The 19,376-nt window shown below is 31.4% G+C and overlaps 1 protein-coding gene across 2 annotated transcripts in view; it reads left to right on the top strand.

Moving 5' to 3' along the window:
- The first annotated feature begins 14,628 nt into the window (after positions 1-14,628).
- LOC118202073 (protein XRP2-like) overlaps positions 14,629-19,376 on the top strand; it is a 43,311-nt gene continuing 38,563 nt past the window's right edge. The window contains exon 1 of one of the 2 annotated variants that reach the window (XM_035374233.2): positions 14,629-14,770. The gene's annotated coding sequence lies outside the window, so the exon portion shown is untranslated. The remainder of the gene's footprint in view (positions 14,771-19,376) is intronic. The other variant, XM_035374234.2, reaches the window with a different exon arrangement.

The following is a 19,376-nucleotide window of genomic DNA, read 5'->3' as shown; positions in this document are numbered from 1 at the left end:
TCTTATTTTCTACTTCCGGCCAGAATTATAAGCGTGAAGGAGTTTATGCAAAGTTGTCTGGCGAACGCCAAGTATTTAAGTGTGGCCTTTTTGCCAAGCAGAGGAGAGAGGAAGCCGTGAGTTCGAAGCAGGCCGCTTACCTTAGAAGTTACGCAGTTGCTACTTTGCCTTCCAGGCCAGAGGTTTTAATCCTCTTGATAAATTAAACGTATTGTAGTGTTCACAGTCTCTGTGCTACATACGCTTTCTGTTATTATAAGGCCAATCTTATTCTAAAGTTAAATTAGAGTTTAGTTTTATTTTGATATCTTTTAAGTTAGACCCCGAGTGGAGGGTCATTGTATTCCGAAGTACGGAAGTCATTGTATATAAAGAAAAAAAATAAAGGGTTTTGTATACCCTTCGTCTGTATCCTGTCTACTTACTACAATTAGTGAACATAGCTTTAGTAAGCTCTCTGTTCTAGTCAGGTCATTGTATGTTTCCGAAGAAGGTAAGAAGAAACATTGAACCTGATATAGTAAAAAGGAATATTGAATTTGCTTCGCCGATGTCTGCAATATTTAGAAAAAAAAGTGCTTTAAATCATCAGTGAATTCCCGTTTAGGAATTCAACATTACAGCGAGTTCAAGGTCGATCTGAGTTAGTTTTTGCAAGTATGTGCGACAGAAAATTATTTGCATTTCCGCTTTTTCAACAGCTCAAAAATTATTACATTCGTGTGAACCTAGCTCAGGAACTAAATTATTTAATGTGCTGAGGATTCTGTAGTTTTCATTTCAACTTTGGTTAAAATTTCTGCAATTTGTTTTGAGAAAATCTGAAATTCTTGTTCATTAATTTTTCTAATTTTCATAATTATGAGTGAGCAAATTAAATAACGAATTTTAAGCTATTTAAATTATTCATAGGGAAGGATATTAAGATAAGTTTTTATGTTTTTGGAATAGAGAGGAGGAATTTATGTTTATAGTTATACTATAATTCTGATTCATACATTTTTTATCTCAGTGTTTAAAAAATAACAGATCATTCTTCTGCTGCCGTGTTTTGCAAGTGCTTCAAAAAAAAAAAAATAATAATCACGCGTAGTGTTTACAGATTGAAAGTAATCTCTCGATAAATTGAGAAGTTCGAATGCCTAGTAAAAAGGAATATTGAATTTGCTTCGCCGATGTCTGCAATATTTAGAAAAAAAAAGTGCTTTGAATCATCAGTGAATTCCCGTTTAGGAATTCAACATTACAGCGAGTTCAAGGTCGATCTGAGTTAGTGTTTGCAAGTATGTGCGACAGAAAATTCTTTGCATTTCCGCTTTTTCAACAGCTCAAAAATTATTACATTCGTGTGAACCTAGCTCAGGAACTAAATTATTTAATGTGCTGAGGATTCTGTAGTTTTCATTTCAACTTTGGTTAAAATTTCTGCAATTTGTTTTGAGAAAATCTGAAATTCTTGTTCATTAATTTTTCTAATTTTCATAATTATGAGTGAGCAAATTAAATAACGAATTTTAAGCTATTTAAATTATTCATAGGGAAGGATATTAAGATAAGTTTTTATGTTTTTAGAATAGAGAGGAGGAATTTATGTTTATAGTTATACTATAATTCTGATTCATACATTTTTTATCTCAGTGTTTAAAAAATAACAGATCATTCTTCTGCTGCCGTGTTTTGCAAGTGCTTCAAAAAAATAATAATAATAATAATAATCACGCGTAGTGTTTACAGATTGAAAGTAATCTCTCGATAAATTGAGAAGTTCGAATGCCTAGTAAAAAGGAATATTGAATTTGCTTCGCCGATGTCTGCAATATTTAGAAAAAAAAAGTGCTTTGAATCATCAGTGAATTCCCGTTTAGGAATTCAACATTACAGCGAGTTCAAGGTCGATCTGAGTTAGTGTTTGCAAGTATGTGCGACAGAAAATTATTTGCATTTCCGCTTTTTCAACAGCTCAAAAATTATTACATTCGTGTGAACCTAGCTCAGGAACTAAATTATTTAATGTGCTGAGGATTCTGTAGTTTTCATTTCAACTTTGGTTAAAATTTCTGCAATTTGTTTTGAGAAAATCTGAAATTCTTGTTCATTAATTTTTCTAATTTTCATAATTATGAGTGAGCAAATTAAATAACGAATTTTAAGCTATTTAAATTATTCATAGGGAAGGATATTAAGATAAGTTTTTATGTTTTTAGAATAGAGAGGAGGAATTTATGTTTATAGTTATACTATAATTCTGATTCATACATTTTTTATCTCAGTGTTTAAAAAATAACAGATCATTCTTCTGCTGCCGTGTTTTGCAAGTGCTTCAAAAAAAATAATAATAATAATAATAATCACGCGTAGTGTTTACAGATTGAAAGTAATCTCTCGATAAATTGAGAAGTTCGAATGCCTAGTAAAAAGGAATATTGAATTTGCTTCGCCGATGTCTGCAATATTTAGAAAAAAAAAGTGCTTTAAATCATCAGTGAATTCCCGTTTAGGAATTCAGCATTACAGCGAGTTCAAGGTCGATCTGAGTTAGTGTTTGCAAGTATGTGCGACAGAAAATTATTTGCACTTCCGCTTTTTCAACAGCTCAAAAATTATTACATTCGTGTGAACCTAGCTCAGGAACTAAATTATTTAATGTGCTGAGGATTCTGTAGTTTTCATTTCAACTTTGGTTAAAATTTCTGCAATTTGTTTTGAGAAAATCTGAAATTCTTGTTCATTAATTTTTCTAATTTTCATAATTATGTGTGAGCAAATTAAATAACGAATTTTAAGCTATTTAAATTATTCATAGGGAAGGATATTAAGATAAGTTTTTATGTTTTTGAAATTTTGTTGAGAATTTTGAATACGAATTTTGTAATTATTCTAAAAAACTGTAATAAATGTGTAAAAAATAAGTGAAATTATTACACATATGTAATATGAAATTATGGTAAATGCATGTTAAATTTATAGGTGATTGTACGTTAAGTATAGTGTATGTCGAGGGAGTACTGGGTTCTTAAGCAGAGGCCTGTAATTACCTCTGTACAGTTGTTCCCTTCACCCTCTTCATGCAAGATAATGTTGGAGGCTCTCATTTTATGAGTGTTTTTAATTTTTTTTATATTATTATTAGATTTTTTTATTATGGAATGTATTAGTGCAGTTCTCAAAGGCCAGTTACCTTAATGCAAGGAACGGAGGCCTTTTCAAGTAACTGCCTAGGCACCCTGGGCCACCATTGCAGAGAACACACTGGTTAGCTGAAGAGGACAGCCCTATTGATGGATATGTTTGTTTAGAAGTATTGCGAGGCTTCCAGTTTGGTAAAATCAGGAATTGTAAATGAAAGATGATAACGGTGAAACCATAATTTTTGAAGCTTACTCCTATTATTATATGGTATTAAAATATAATTTATCAATATGAAAATTAATATTATAAATATTTATGTGCATTACATTAAATTATAAGTAATGATTATGTAAAAGTTTTTGTGATATTCTGTAATAACAAGAACCTTCCCCAAAGAATTATGATTATGTGAATTCTCAAACAAAAAGACTGTTTTGCACAGGCACTACACTATAATTCAATAAACTCAGGAGTAATGGACTGTATTATATCTCACTTTAATTCTCATTAATTTACATAGTTCATGGCCACTCGAAGCCACGAATTCTCTCACACGCTCTTAGCTCACAATCTCATGTCACAAACTCCAAGAGCTCAAGACGCATGCGCCGACGTTAGTAATGAAATGCGCGCGCAGGCGCAACATACCGCCCGCCTTGACATGATGTAATCATTCAAAATTAAATCTTACAATAAAAAATTACACAGAGTGACAATACGAAATATAGGTAAATAATTGTAAACATCAAATAATAACATCAACAAAATCAAACTACTATAATAAGAAAATACAATAATTAATTACAAACATACTTTTTGTTTAATTTGGCATAGGTAAAAGACAAATTTTATTAATTGATCTTTTAAAAATACCTCCTTTCGTTTTCACTGAAACTACTCTAACCTTATTGTCTTTACCTATGAATATCTCTACGATTCTGCCAAGAGGCCAGTTACATACAGGAACATTATCAGTCTTTAAAATTACCATAGTTCCAACCTTGACATTGTCTTTTTCAAAGAACCATTTAGTTCTTCCTTGCATTGCACTCAAATAGTTATTTCTCCAATACTTCCAAATTGTTTGTACTATTTTAGTCAATTTTTTCCAGCTCTTTAATCTATTATCGTTAACGTATAAAATATTAGGTTCTGCAATAGCCGTGATAGGTCTGCCTATCAGGAAGTGGCCTGGTGTCAAGATATCAAAATCCTCTGGTTCACATGATAAAGGTTGCAAGGGCCTAGAATTCAAAATGCCTTCAATTTGAGCAATTACTGTAAGAAACTCCTCATAGGTTAGTTTCAAATTGCCTACTACGCGTTTCAAATGAAACTTAACAGATTTGACACCTGCCTCCCAAAGACCTCCATGATTGGGAGCTCTAGGGGGAGTGAACGAGCAATCAATACTCTCACTCGATAAATAATTACCTAATTCATCATCTGGTTTGCTGACTAGCCTATTCAATTTCTTTAATTCTGCGTTACTACCAACAAAATTGGTTGCGTTATCTGAAAATATGCGTGCACACTTGCCTCTCCTGCTGAAAAAACGCTTTAAGGTTGCAATAAATGCTTGACTAGACAGGTCTGTTACCAACTCAAGATGACAAGCTTTGGTAACAAAACAAACGAAAATGCACACATACACCTTGTTAAGGCGACCTTTTCTCTGATGTGGGTATTTTATAAAATAAGGACCAAAAAAATCAACTCCAACACAATTGAATGGAAAATTCGGGCTGACTCTTTCTTGAGGGAGTTGACCCATAAGTTGTTGACAGGGCACTGGTTTTGCTTTGAAACATACGACACACTCATGTACTATTTTTCTACAAGTGTTGCGCCCGTTTAAGGGCCAAAACCCTTGTCTAACAATAGACAGTAAGCCTTGTGGACCAATATGCATGCATTTCTTATGAAACATCACAATAATTAGATTAGTCAACTTATGATTCTTTGGTAAGATAATAGGAAATTTTCTATCAAAATTCAACTTACAATTAGCTAATCTGCCTCCAACTCTTAAAATTCCATATTGATCTAAAAATGGAAAAACACTTCTTACCTTGCTATCTAGAGGTACCTTACCCTCCTTTTCAAGGCTTGAGATTTCTTTTTTAAATTCACTATCTTGAATTAGCTTAATCAGTTTAAGTTCAGCTAATTTTAATTCTGAGCTCTGAAGAGGACCTGAAACCTTATCCTTCCCCTTGCAGTTGTTTACAAACCTAAAAATAAAACTTAAAACACGAATAATTTTAGTGTAATTGTTACTTAAATTTAAGAAATCCTCAATGAAAGGGTTAGCTTTCACATTAAGAAAAATATTAGAGTCACTAAGGATTTTAAGTTCGTCTGGAAAGTCCTTCACAATGACTTCCACCGGAATCTCTCTATTTGGGTAGTCGTCGTATCTCAGGAACAGAGGGCCTTTCCACCACATATCATTTTGTAGAAGTTTACTGGGATCCAAACCTCGGGATATAAGGTCACTCGGATTCTCCTTTGATGACACATGACGCCATTGATGACCATTAGTCAACTCTTGAATTGTTGCCACTCGATTTGCAACAAATGTCTTCAACTGGTAAGGCTCCTTTTGTATCCATGAAAGCACGATCATGGAGTCACTCCACAGATAAACGTTGTTCACAGAAATCTCTAATGCAGATATTACTCTAACCATCAACCTTGCAAGTAGGACTGCCGCACAAAGCTCCAGTCTCGGAATAGTAACTCGTTTAATAGGCGAGACTCTGGATTTACTCGTCACTAGCCTTGTCTTCACTTCTCCATTTCTCGAACGGCACTTGCAATATATGGTTGCTCCGTATGCTACCTCAGAGGCATCTGCAAATCCATGAAGTTCCACATAGTCTACTTCTGCAATAAGAATAAACCTTTCAATTTCTATTTTACTTAAAACTTCCAGTTCAGTAGAGAACTTCTTCCATTCATCAGCTTCATTTTTTGGTAGTGATTCATCCCAATTCAGCTTTAACAACGTTGGAGGAATATTTTGGCTTTACTTATGATTGGCCCTAGTAAACCAATCGGGTCAAACAATCTTACAATTGTGGACAATATTTGTCGTTTGGTAACTACTATGTCATTATCGAGTTTCACTCTAAAACAGTCTCTTCTAGACTTCCAAGACACTCCAAGTGTTGTAGATTCTGCTTCATTAGGAAAGGAATAGGAGTGATCTTCTTCCGCAAGATCAGCATGATTACTGCACCACTTGTGCAGTGTCATTCCTGCACTCTTCAGTATTGCAGTTAACTGAGATTTAAGTTCCTTAGCTGTACTCAAAGATTCCGCTCCACTAAGCACATCATCCATATGAAAGTTTTTAAGTAAGACTGGCGCAGCTAATGGAAATTTTGGACCTTCATCAATCGACAATTGTTTAAGAGTTCTCATAGCTAAGTATGGCGCACTAACTGTACCGTAAGTCACAGTATTAAGCTCGTAGATTTTCACAGGTGCATCATTTTCTTTTTTCCACAGGATTCGCTGCAAGCATCTCTGTTCAGGTTTAATTTTAATCATTCTATACATTCTTCTAATATCCGCCGTAAATGCGAATGGGTACTTTCTAAATCTAAGCATGATTGAAAAGAGATCATCTTGAATAACCCCTCCATTACGTTGTAAAGAATTTAGCGAAATTCCATTTGATGTTAAACACGATGCATTAAACACTGTTCTCAATTTAGTTGTTGTTTTTTGAGGTCGGTATATCCCATGATGTGGCATATAGTACACTACCCTAGGCTCATTTTTCTCTTCAACCTCAGTCATATGCCCTAGCTCTTCATATTCCTTTAAAAAATCCTGATACAGACTCAAATATTCAGGGTCTTTAACTAATCTTTTCCATAGGGGATTTAATCTCTCAAGGGCAACATCCTTTGAATTTCCTAAGCAAATAGGATCTTCCTTTAGTGGCATTGTTACAATGTATCTCCCTTCTTCATCCCGCTTATGAGTTTGCACATAATGTTCTTCACATATTGCTGTTTCTTTATTTTTTGGAATGGCTATTTCAACATTCTCTATTTCCCAAAATTTTCTCATTGTTTGTTCTAAGTCATTAGATGTTTTCATTAACCCACAATGTAAGCGGCTCTGTTCTTCTGATGTAACGCTTCCCGACACTATAAACCCGAACACGCTGTTTTGTAAAAAAAGACTCGAGTTTTCATAGAGAATTTGTTCAGATTTTAATATCTCAAAGAAAACCTCAGCTCCTAAAAGCATCTCTATACGTTCTGGAACATTAAAATTCTCATCAGCTAATTTTATGTTACAAAAATCCTGCATTTTAATAGCAATTTTCCTTGAAGGAATCAAGTCTTGAGTGATTTTTGGTACTACTAATAAGTCTAAATGTCCCATGTAACTTTTATCTTTATTGCTAATGCATGCCGAAACTCTTTTCCGAATTGTAAACAAGGAATCATTTAATCCGGAAATCGCAATGTTTACCTTCTCATAATCAAAGTTGAATTTATTCGCACAGTCTCTGCTTATAAACGATGAAGTACTGCCGCCATCAAGTAATGTTTTGACTGGATGTAGCTTACCCATAATATCACTAATAAAGCAAATAGCCGTGCTCAGAAGAACACTTTTTCTGGATCTGTTTACACTAGTCGCTGTAAGTAGAATATTACCGTTGTTAGGCAGAAAGTCTGGCGCTAGGGGGGGAAAGCACACTGGAACTACTCGCTGTTTCGTTTTTATTTTTTTCCTTCTCTTTCGATGATTTATTTTCTACTGGAAAATGCAATGTCATGTGGTGTCTTTTCCCACAAACGGAACACGAAAACTTTGATTTGCAGTTTTTGACGGAGTGGTTTAATGCTAGGTAATTAAAGAATAATTTATGACTTTTGATGATTTCAACCCGATCATTCACCGTTTGTTTCAAGAAATTTGGGCATTTTGCCAAAAAATGATTCTCCTCACAAAGAACACACTTTAAGCCTTTTACATCGGCAAGGAATACCTTTGAAACATTTTTCGACGTTTTGTAATTGCTGCGAGATTTTTCAAAACTGTGCACACTTGCGGCAAGGGACTTTCCGCGAGATGTGAAAAATAAATCTGCTTCCTTAGCCATTTGCTGAGGCGGAAACCAACTTTCAGCTTGCCTTATAGAAATATGGGCTGACGTTTCTCGATATAATGTTTCAAACAATTTGTCTGATATTATTAACTGCTTCAGAGTTTCAAAATGAGACACTTTCCTCAATTTTAAGTAATATTCGAAATTTGTGGTTAATCGCGACACGAACTGCACATGGGACTCATTTAGGCGTTGAGCCTTTTTAAAATTTTCTAAAACAATTTGTGGTGTAGGTTCGAATTCTTTTAGAATAATAGCTTTTACTTTTTCATAGTCACTTAGCTCCTCATCTCTAATATACACGATAATGTTCGAAGCCCGTTCCCCTAACAAGTTTAACAATATTTCCGCTTTAGATTTCTCAGGCACATTTTTTGTCGCGAAAGCTCTTTCTAAAGACGAGAAAAAATAATTCCAGTTTTCAGGTTTACTCGGAACCTTCAATGTTAGTGTTCTTATACTTTTAATAAGAGAATCTAAGGAATCGGAACTTTCTCCTTTATTTTCGTTTTGATCGTTATTAACACTTTTGGTTTCAGCTCGCAATCAAGCAATTTCCAGTTCTGTTTTACATCTCTCTAATTTAATTTGTTCTAACTGTAATACTTTAGCTTCTTCAGATTTACGATGCTCTACTATGGAATTACCCAACTCTATTACCGAATTTGGATCGGATTTAAAAGCTTCACTACTTTTAATCGCTAAATTTAATCTGTAACAGTTATCTTTTCACTTAATTCTATATTCAGTTCTAAAGCCAATAGCTTTCAATCCTCTTTATGTGCACCTTTCATCAACATTGTACTCTTAATGAAATAACACAAGATAATAAGTCATTCTTCTCAATTACTTAAACACAGTAACACAGTATATAAATTTTCTCAAAATTCTTACACAGTATCTCAAAATAACAAAATGGCACTTTATTCTTAAATCGAAACTGCTGACTTACTTGTTACTTGTATATAACTCATAATCCATAGATCTCTGGCCCATGACGGACCACGATGTTTTGCACAGGCACTACACTATAATTCAATAAACTCAGGAGCAATGGACTGTATTATATCTCACTTTAATTCTCATTAATTTACATAGTTCATGGCCACTCGAAGCCACGAATTCTCTCGCACGCTCTTAGCTCACAATCTCATGTCACAAACTCCAAGAGCTCAAGACGCATGCGCCGACGTTAGTAATGAAATGCGCGCGCAGGCGCAAGAAAGACTTTTGGACTGAAATGCTGAAAAATTCAATAGGACTCTAAAAATTAAAAAAATTATTTAAAAAAATTGATATTTATAAATTATACTTTACAGGACAAAAATTTTATGATTTATTTTTTTTTTTTAGCATTTGCTAGTGCTTTAACTCTTTCTCTTTCAAAAGGCTTCTCTGTCGTTACGCCTTTTTCTTTTTGAAGGGGGGAAATATGTAAGATAAAAAATGTATGAATCAGAATTATAGTATAACTATAAACATAAATTCCTCCTCTCTATTCTAAAATCGTAATAACTTATCTGCATTGCGTCATTCAAATTAATCATGCAATCTTACGTAACCGTTAATACCAGATGCCTCTTGACGACCAATCACCGAATCTTTCATAAGTACGCACTTCAGCTTTTGCTCTCTACTTTGCTAAGATGTAATTTCGCTGGCTTGCTTTCTATCTCAACAATATCTAAAATGTAAATCTTCTGTGGAAAGGCATGACTAGAGTGCCAAGTGATCTGTGGCCACAAATGTCAATTGGAAATAAAAATGGAATTAAAATCGCCTCGACAGCCAAGTTCTTTAAATACTACGCAATCAAAATTCTTCTTCAATATGGATCTAAGCACGCATCGACACTGCTCTGGCTTTTCCTTTCCTTGTGCTTTTAATATTACATATATATATATATATATATATTAATATAGAGAAATTTAAAAAATAGTTAAAAATTTGAATAATATCATATAAAATTTTAAAAAATAGCTTTAAATATAGTATTAATAAATATTTATTACGCATCATTGAGGGGAAAAAATGTCATATAATTAATTCTCCGTAAAATTTTACTTGAAATTCAAGGTTAAAAATAGCTGTGGCAATGCAGTGTAACAAAAATCCATAGACCACATTTGGCGTTATTATCGCTCAAAAAAAGCTGCCATATTTCAAAACGCGAAAATATGTAAATTCGTGTATATCTTAGAAAATTTTGAATAAAAAAGCCTAATTTTTTGCAGATATGCTTAAAAATACACCTACTTTAAGATGATGGTAAAAATTTTATAGGTTATAATTCAAAATTTTTTTCGAAAAATTTATAAAAATTATTTTAAAATAGAAATTTTAAAAATAAAACACAAAAAATGGGTAAATTTTATTTGGAATGAACCTAAATTTCGAAATGTGAGAGAAAAAATCAAAAAAGTTTAATAAAAAAGAGATATTAATAAATATTTGCCAAATTCAATTAACATTGAGGATCTAAAATTTTGAGAGCTAATATTTTAAAAACTACTCGTACGATTTTTACAAGACTTGGTATTCTGGCATAATTTGAGTCGTAGAATGGAAATATGGAAAAAAATTGGTATGTTATTTCAGAAAAAGTCCGATTTTGTGTCAAAATACCTATGTTAGAATAGTGCTATATATAAATCTAATATACATCCTAAGTCGCGCTTTCGAGACATGAAAAACGCAGGTTGAATTTTGTCAATCGGCCCAGTAGAACGGGAGATATAGCACTGTCCCTTTTTTTTTTTTTTTTTTTTTTTTTTGAGCAGTGTACATAGAAAAGCGGGCGATTTTGCATTTCAGAGGAGAGTAAAAAGGAAATTCATACATTTTGTACGAGTTCGAAAGGCCAGGAAGAAAGATAGGAGAAATTAAATTTAAAATAAATGGCTCAAAAAAATTAATAGAGGAGAAGAGGGAAAAAAAAAAAGAAAAAAGGCCTATAGAAAGAAAAGGAAGGGAAATAGAAAATATCCTAAAATACGATTGTCTCCATGAGTGTAGTAAAAAAAAAAGCTATGTACATTTACAATAAATAGTGTCTCACAAGTGTGTGTAGTGAGTATGTTTGGTAAGGCTGAATAGATGTAATGATGGGAAAAGAGTGGTATCAATTAAGTTCGTATCAAAATATTTAGCATGGAATACAATGCAATATGTATGCTTTCATCCTAAGACAAAACAGCAAAAGATCCGTAACATCAGACGAAAGTAAAAATTACTTTAACTAAAGTAACTTTAGCTATTACCGTTAACAACATTTTCATACATTTTTCAAAAACCAGCAGCAGGCAAAAAACATGGATCCATAAATACAAAACAAGACCACATCAGCAAAAAAAAAAAAAAAAAAAAAAAAAAAAAAAAATATGTATATATATATATATATATATATATATACATTAATAAATTAAACATAGTATTTATTAATTTAACTATCATAATTTATTACAAGTTTACTTATTATCAGTTTACTATCAAATTTATTACTTGTTAATTAATGTTAATTAACACATTGGGACATTGCATTTATATTAGCACATAAATTTAAATTTATTTCAGGCAATGGAGAATAATCCATCCCTCACACTTGGACATTAAACAGATAGCAAAGAACAGTATGAGGGAAAAAAATCGATGAGGTATAATATTTAAAGGCAAAAAAATATTTAAACGATCTGAAAAAAAGAAAAAAAGATCGGAGAGGGAAGTGGCGCATAGCGCAAACTAATATACAGGACGATGCGCAAGATCCCGAGAATTTCCCTGTCGCGAAATTCCTCAAAGTAGGATAAGGAACAACTGTTGACAAACGCGAGCTGATAGCGAACTGAGCTTCTGTTTGGACAAAAAGATCCACAAGCAATGAGCAATTCAAATATTGTTTAACTCTAAAAACTGATGAAAATATAAATTAATTATTCTAAAAGTACTTTTGTAATGGCAATTTGATTTAGTTTAGATGAAATTAGTATACTTATCTCAAAATTCCAGACTTTCGTTGTGTATCCTCACGGTGTCCGCTCTGTCACTCTCATCAACATCGGAGCTGAAAATATCTGGAAAGGGTGTAGATTTTTTTTTTTTTTTTTTTTTTGAAAGAAGAAGCTTTTGAAGTGATTTAATGGATAATCACTAAGAGGAGAATAATGTTTGTTCCTTAGGTGCTACTTTGGTAGACGGTTGCACGGATTTTGGCGATTTTTTGGCGACTTTCCTTTGGCGAGTAATACAACTTAGGGTAAACCCATTGCTGGATAAGTTATTTATGGTAACCGATACTTTGTTGTCATTTTATTTAAAAAATAATGCGTTTTATTGTGCATAAATTCCGTGTTTAAAATATTATTTATGGCTTTTAAATATTAAAAATCAATTTAATTTTGCATTTTTATTTGAAATAAAAATTTTATTGTTTATAATATTTTATGAAATTTTATTTTGTGGATGATGTAATCAATGACGTCACCTTATTTTAAAAGTAATTAGTTTTAATATCTATAAATTTAATCTAATGTTTTAAACATTATTTATGGCTGTTAAATATTAAAACACAATTTAATTTTGCATTTTTTAAATATGATTTTATTATGAATGATTATTTAAATAATTTTAATTCTAGGCGTGATGTAATCAGCTTCCTGATTGGTTACTTAATATTTGTGCATTACAGCGCCATTTTAAAATTTTATTATTCATCTCTTCGATTTCCTCAGATTTCAAAGCGAATGGATGTCTTCGTTTCGAAGATGAATGTTGTTAGTGGTAATTACCAAGAATTATTGGTATCGGCATAAAAAAATTGCCGTTTGAGACCTTATTTTGGCCAACCTGGATTTCCTAATCAAAGATTTATTTATTGTTACTAGGGTCAGAGGAAATTTATTTAAAATATTTGAAGGAAACCTCGCTAATTGCTTCTTCAATGAAGTGCGAGAAATGTGGATAACAGATGAAGTTTTTTTTTTTTTTTTTTTCCTGGTGCTTATCAATATGCGTATAGTAAAATGCTTAAAAAAATGTAAGTACATATTTTTCTTTTACTTTATTATTGTATACTTCAATTTTTATTAAAAATTTAATACATATTTTTTAAAATTTCCTGAGATATTTATTGCCACATGTTTTAATGTTAAATAATTATATCCTATAAAACTTATTTTAAAGGATTTGAATTTAAGTAATTGAAAAATTTTAATTCTTTTAAACGTTGGTATGATGTTTTCAATTCAATATTCAATTTAAGTAATATTTTATTCCAATTAAATGTTGGCGCAATGTTTTTATACTATTATATGAAAGTAATAATTTAACCTTACTTTAGCATTTTATACTCTTAGTAAATGTATTTATTTACACTTGTCAGCCATCTTAATGAAAACAACGTTTTCAACAAAAAATTAATCCATTGTTTTTAACGATATTTATTTTTTTAAAGTTTCGAATACTTTACTATGCGTGAAATACGTAAAAACATCATTTTTCAAGATGGCTGACGACTGTAAAAACCGCGCCAACAATTGCGCCAATGTAAATCGCCAAAAATCCGTGCAACCGTCTACCAAAGTAGCACCGTTCCTTATTACGGAGCGCTGCGAACGTTCGGCCGTTTTCCTCGGTAATCGCACCGCTCCCTCAATACAGAACTAAATTAAACAGTAATAAATATCAATATGCGGTATGCGAAAATACTATCTTTTATTTATATTGACAAAAACATCTTTGAGTTAAAGCTATTCAAACATAAAATAATTCTGGGTTCAAACCTCAGATGAAAAGGAGTATTACAATTCAAAAGAATTTTTCTTCGAAATATTTTGAACATTTTGTACAACTTTGCATTTTTTTTACTTTTATTCAAAAAAAAAAAAAAAAAAAAAAAAAAAAAAAAAAAAAAAACAGGAGCCATACTTACCGGATGCAATGTAATATCATCTAGAGAAAAAGAGCATAATTTTACCATATAATGACTAAAATCACTTCAGTTAGCTTAATAAATTAAGAAGTTTTAAATTAATACGCCATTCGTTAAATTTAATAAACCGAAAATCGTATTAAATTCTAATCATATGAAATTCGTGTTTTATCTTTGTTACACACTTCAAATAGTAGCTTCCTCGAGATAAATATTCCTATGACAACAACATCGTTTTGAACAGAAAACAAAGTTCAGAAATTCCCTTAGAACTATAAAAAACTCAATTCCTGTTAAAATATTTGCTGCTATTAATGTTTACTATTTATATGACATTTAATGAGGCTGAAAATTTTTTAATTCCGCAAGCTTCTACAATTTTTAACGTGAACGAATTTTTACCCATAACCGTATGACTATTTTTTTTTTTATGGGGTCTGTTTGTTTACGTTAATTGTCGATATCTTTGCAGGAAAGACCGGAAAATTGTATATGCATTTCCTTCCAATGTAAATGCAAAATAGGAAATATTTAAAATATTTTGCATGTTTGTTCGGTATAAAGCTACCTCATAAGTGAGTACTTCCTCAAGGCTGTGTTTATACTTCACAATGTTTATGTTTTCGAGAAAAAAAAAAATTTAATCTGTTGTTGCATTTTTCTTTTTAGATGTATATTGTTAAAGGGGTTCATATTTATTTATGAAAGCATGTATACATGTTTAAAAAGATACAACTGTTTACTGTTATTTAACTGAAAGAAAATGATGCACGTTCTCTCTAACAATTTTTTAGAATGAAATCATTAAACATAACTATTGTATTGCAAGAATGAAATACTCATGATAAAAACTGAAAAACGAAACTAAACCTTTAACCAGATATAAAAGCTGTGTAGGATGCAATTAAAAGAAAAGTTTTCTTTCTTTTTTTTTTTCGGGAATGTGTTCAAAAGTAGAGAATAAATGAGCATGAGCATGAAAATTTTTTTATTCCTGTTTTCATTAATAATTCTTGAGTTTGGAAGCTAACCTCTCATGTAGATGGATGTGGCTGCATAGTTTGTGTATTTTTTTTTTTATTTTTTTTTTATTATTTATTTATTTTTTTCCACTTGAAATTTGTAAGAAATTTCAGGTGGGCTTTTAATCCGAGTACCATTCGAATAAGTTTCTATTCTCAGTTTAATACATAACTTTAAATCTCAGTGCACTATATTATTATAAAATAGAATGCAACAAAAAGTTTCTTTCTTGGAGATCGCTTAAAAAAGCAAATAAGAGTGTTATATAACGAAGTCCCATTAACTATTTTTCAAACTGTTTTATAAAATTGTCATATTTTTCATAATATATGTGTATTACTTGTACCACTTTTGAAAGGGACAATTTTTTGTATTTATTTATTCTAAATCTGAGGAAAAATATTTTTTCCGTTGTTTTTCCAGGTACCTAGTTAACTTATTATAATGTTTGTTATTTTATGGTGATTTTGAATGACAGCTTGTTCCAAATATTAAAAGGTAAAGTGTTACAGATGGTATTAAAAAAAAAGTATTATTTTCTGATTATTTGCACCCCCCCCCCCTTTGAAAAATCTCTAGTGAGTCAGTGATTAATTTTTTCCCAAGCTAATATGTGAAAAGTAACAGCCATTTTAAAAATGGTGGTGCACTGAGAATTCTATAAAAGATCATCAATTCTATAAAATTTAAAAGTCAAGAAGCATCATAATAAAACGCTTACCTTTTTCTAGAAATCCTTATGTAATTTTTCAATTATTGTTATAGCGGAAAAATTCGGTTGTCAGATTTCAATGGAAATACTCATTTTGACTATATTTTTCTGTGATGTTTGTATGTATAGACAGAACAAAGGACTCTATCCCAATGTGGATTGTAAAATAAATTTTTTCATGATGTCTGTATACACATAAAAATGTATTTTGCATAACTAAAAAATTATTATTAGTAAAACATTGAAATTTTGTATATGGGACTGCTATAATATCTAGTTGTGCATCTCTCTCTTTTATTGCAGTTGGCAAAAGTGTACATATATATACAGTCAAAAGTCGTTAATCCGGACTCGTCGGGACTTCGGCGATTCCAGATTATCGATTTTTCCAGATTATAGGTCATCAGTTTAAATCTGGTAAGATGGCATGCAGAAATTATAAAATTAAAAACATGAAACCGTAATTTATGAAATAAAGAACAATTATGATCTAAAGGGTATCAGAATTTTTTAAAAAAAGCTTAATATTTATTTGTTTACTTTATTAAACATTTCTTTCAATGTAAGTTGTTTAAGTTGCTTCGTTTTTTACGTGATAATACATTCTCTTTAATTCTATAAACAGACATAATTTCTTGTTCAGTTACAAAGTTCCGCTGTTCAAGTCCTATAATTGCTGTGTCTTCGGACTAATTTGTCAATCGAAATTTTTTCGTTTTCAATAACCTCTGTTACTTTCTTCGCTATCGGAAGCGAATTATAATGACGAGGAATTTGATTTAAATCATATCAAAGACGGAGTACATCGAGATGAAATACTACATTTAGTAAGGAATTATAAGCCAAATAAAATAAAAACATCGGTTGATCTTTACATTACGGTAACTGGTAGTTTGGCGACATTTTGGAGGCGATAAAGGTTACTACCTGGGACTTTGGTAATAATGTGAGCAGTACTGAGTTCCGATTACGCATTATTTTGTGTGGGGGAAATGAGAGATCATGGGATATGTCATGTGATATTAATGGACGAATTACGGTTCTTTAATGGGGAAAAATCTGGGAATTTTGTATTTGGCTTTATTCTGTGTTGTGTGAAATAGTGTTTGTGAATTTTTGGATCCCATGACCGTAAGTAAAGTGAATTCGAAATGGGTATTTAGTGGTATTGAAAAGGATAGTAAGAAATGTTTTTTAAGGTTGTGTGAGAGAGAAATAAACATGTTTTATTATGTTATTTATTTTACGTGATATCTTGCTTTGAAAGATAAGTATGATTTTAAAGATTCTGAAAGAGAATGAAGAAAAGTGTATCCGCCACGTAATGAAGATTCTGAAGGAGATTAGGTAAGTTAGTATTTTTAATTATTTTTATGCATTGTTGGAAATGTAAGGTGGAAAGGAATTTGGTATTATTGGGAAAATTGTTATTAGCAATGATTTAGTTTAAAGTAATTAGGATTGTAAGGTAATTTTTATTAATTGAATGTATGTGCTCATGTATATTTTAAGTGGTGTTTTTGAATTTAATTATATTTTAATGAAATGATAGTTATTTTGTGAATTTTATACTTGTAGGAATTTGGTGTATGTTTAATTTGAAATAAATGTGCATGGAAATAATTTAAATATTTGATAATAAATATTTGTAATGCTTCATGTATGAATTCGTTAGTGACGTGTATAATGTAATAGATGATTTAGAGGTAAAAGTTTTTGGATATTTTATTTATTTTATATGTGGAAATGTTAATATTTGTAAAGGGTAAATACTTTTTCGCGATCATGTAATTTCATATATGTTCTTTTTACCGGGTTTAAAGATTGAGAAAATTGTCATGTATTTTCGTGAAATTTTTTTAATTTATGAGGTAAAAGCAGTGTACATGGATATAGTGAAGAGTGTGCGCAATGCCATTTTTGTGCAATTCTGGGATGTTTTTTTTAAGTAAAAATAAGTCGACGTGTACATGGTTCAGTGATGTTTTAATGAAATGATAGTTATTTTGTGAATTTTATGCTTGTAGGAATTTGGTTTACGTTTAAGTTGAAATAAACGTGCATGGAAATAATTTAAATATTTGATACTAAATATTTGTAATGCTTCATGTATGAATTCGTTGGTGACGTGTATAATGTAATAGATGATTTAGAGGTAAAAGTTTTTGGATATTTTATTTATTTTATATGTGGAAATGTTCATATTTGTAAAGGGTAAATACTTTTTCGCAATCATGTAATTTCATATATGTTCTTTTTACCGGGTTTAAAGATTGAGAAAAGTGTCATGTATTTTCGTGAAATTTTTTTAATTTATGAGGTAAAAGCAGTGTACATGGATATAGTGAAGAGTGTGTGCAATGCCATTTTTGTGCAATTCTGGGATGTTTTTTTAAGTAAAAATAAGTCGGCGTGTACATGGTTTATGTGTATGTGTTATTTTGAAAAACGCGTAAGGTGTATGGTATTGTGCACTTTTTCCGAATTTTGCAGTGAATATTTGTCATGATTAAGCAGTTTTGTTTGATAAAATTTCTAGCATAAGTGTAAATCGGCTAGTAGATTGTTGGAAGAAGTGTTCAGTAGATAAGAAGAAAAGAAACATGTCTTTACTTCGTGAAGACAAAATGGCGGCGGGGAAAAAAAAAATAAAGGGTTGCTGTAGGGGAGTTGGTCGCCAAATTTTCGCCAAAAAATCGCCAAGTTACCGTAATGTAAAGATCAACCAAAACATCTGCCCTGAAGATAAGGATAGTGCTGACAGATCAACTTCCAATTCATTGCGCGCCCGCCGCGGCGTTAAAGATAAACAAAGTTTAGGTAAACTTTCGCTTTGTTAAAGTTTAGATAAACAAAGGATATGCCTTTATTCATTTTTTGCAGCAATTCCACTTTTTGTTTAATGAACTTCGAAATATACTTTCGCTTTGTAAATCCTTTACATATTAGTAAATATATATCAGAAATTCTATTTGACATAATCGAAAGTTCAAGCTTACTTTTATAAAATTACACTAACAGTTTGCAAAAATTAATAAGCCGGATCCAATTTGAAGATTAAGGAAACAATGCAATCTGCAACATTAACTGAAATAGATAATTAGATAATTTTAGCTTAGCTTATACCGTCCGTTATACATTAAACGCGCACTCATAAACGTATTTTTCGCACGCGCACAGGCATATTCGCAGCCGTAAAGGTCTTACAAACTTTCTGCACATGCGTCTCATTGACGCATGTGCAGAAAGTTTGTAGCTTTGAGGTCCGGATTATGGGTGTCCGAATTAACGACTTTTGACTGTATATGTGTGTGTGTATAAAGTTAGTACCTTCTGACGAGGAACATCCACCAGACCAGACATTTTATTCCTTAAATAGAGGTGTCCTTTATCAAGAGGTATATATTAAATATATGTTTAATTCAAAGGGGCCGGGACTAACAGAA

The sequence above is a fragment of the Stegodyphus dumicola genome, chromosome 4 (genome assembly GCF_044657685.1).
Source record: "Stegodyphus dumicola isolate Sdum_Otavi_A_Nest chromosome 4, ASM4465768v1".
Taxonomy (NCBI): Eukaryota; Metazoa; Arthropoda; class Arachnida; order Araneae; family Eresidae; genus Stegodyphus; species Stegodyphus dumicola.
This window is presented reverse-complemented; position numbering and strand designations above follow the sequence as displayed.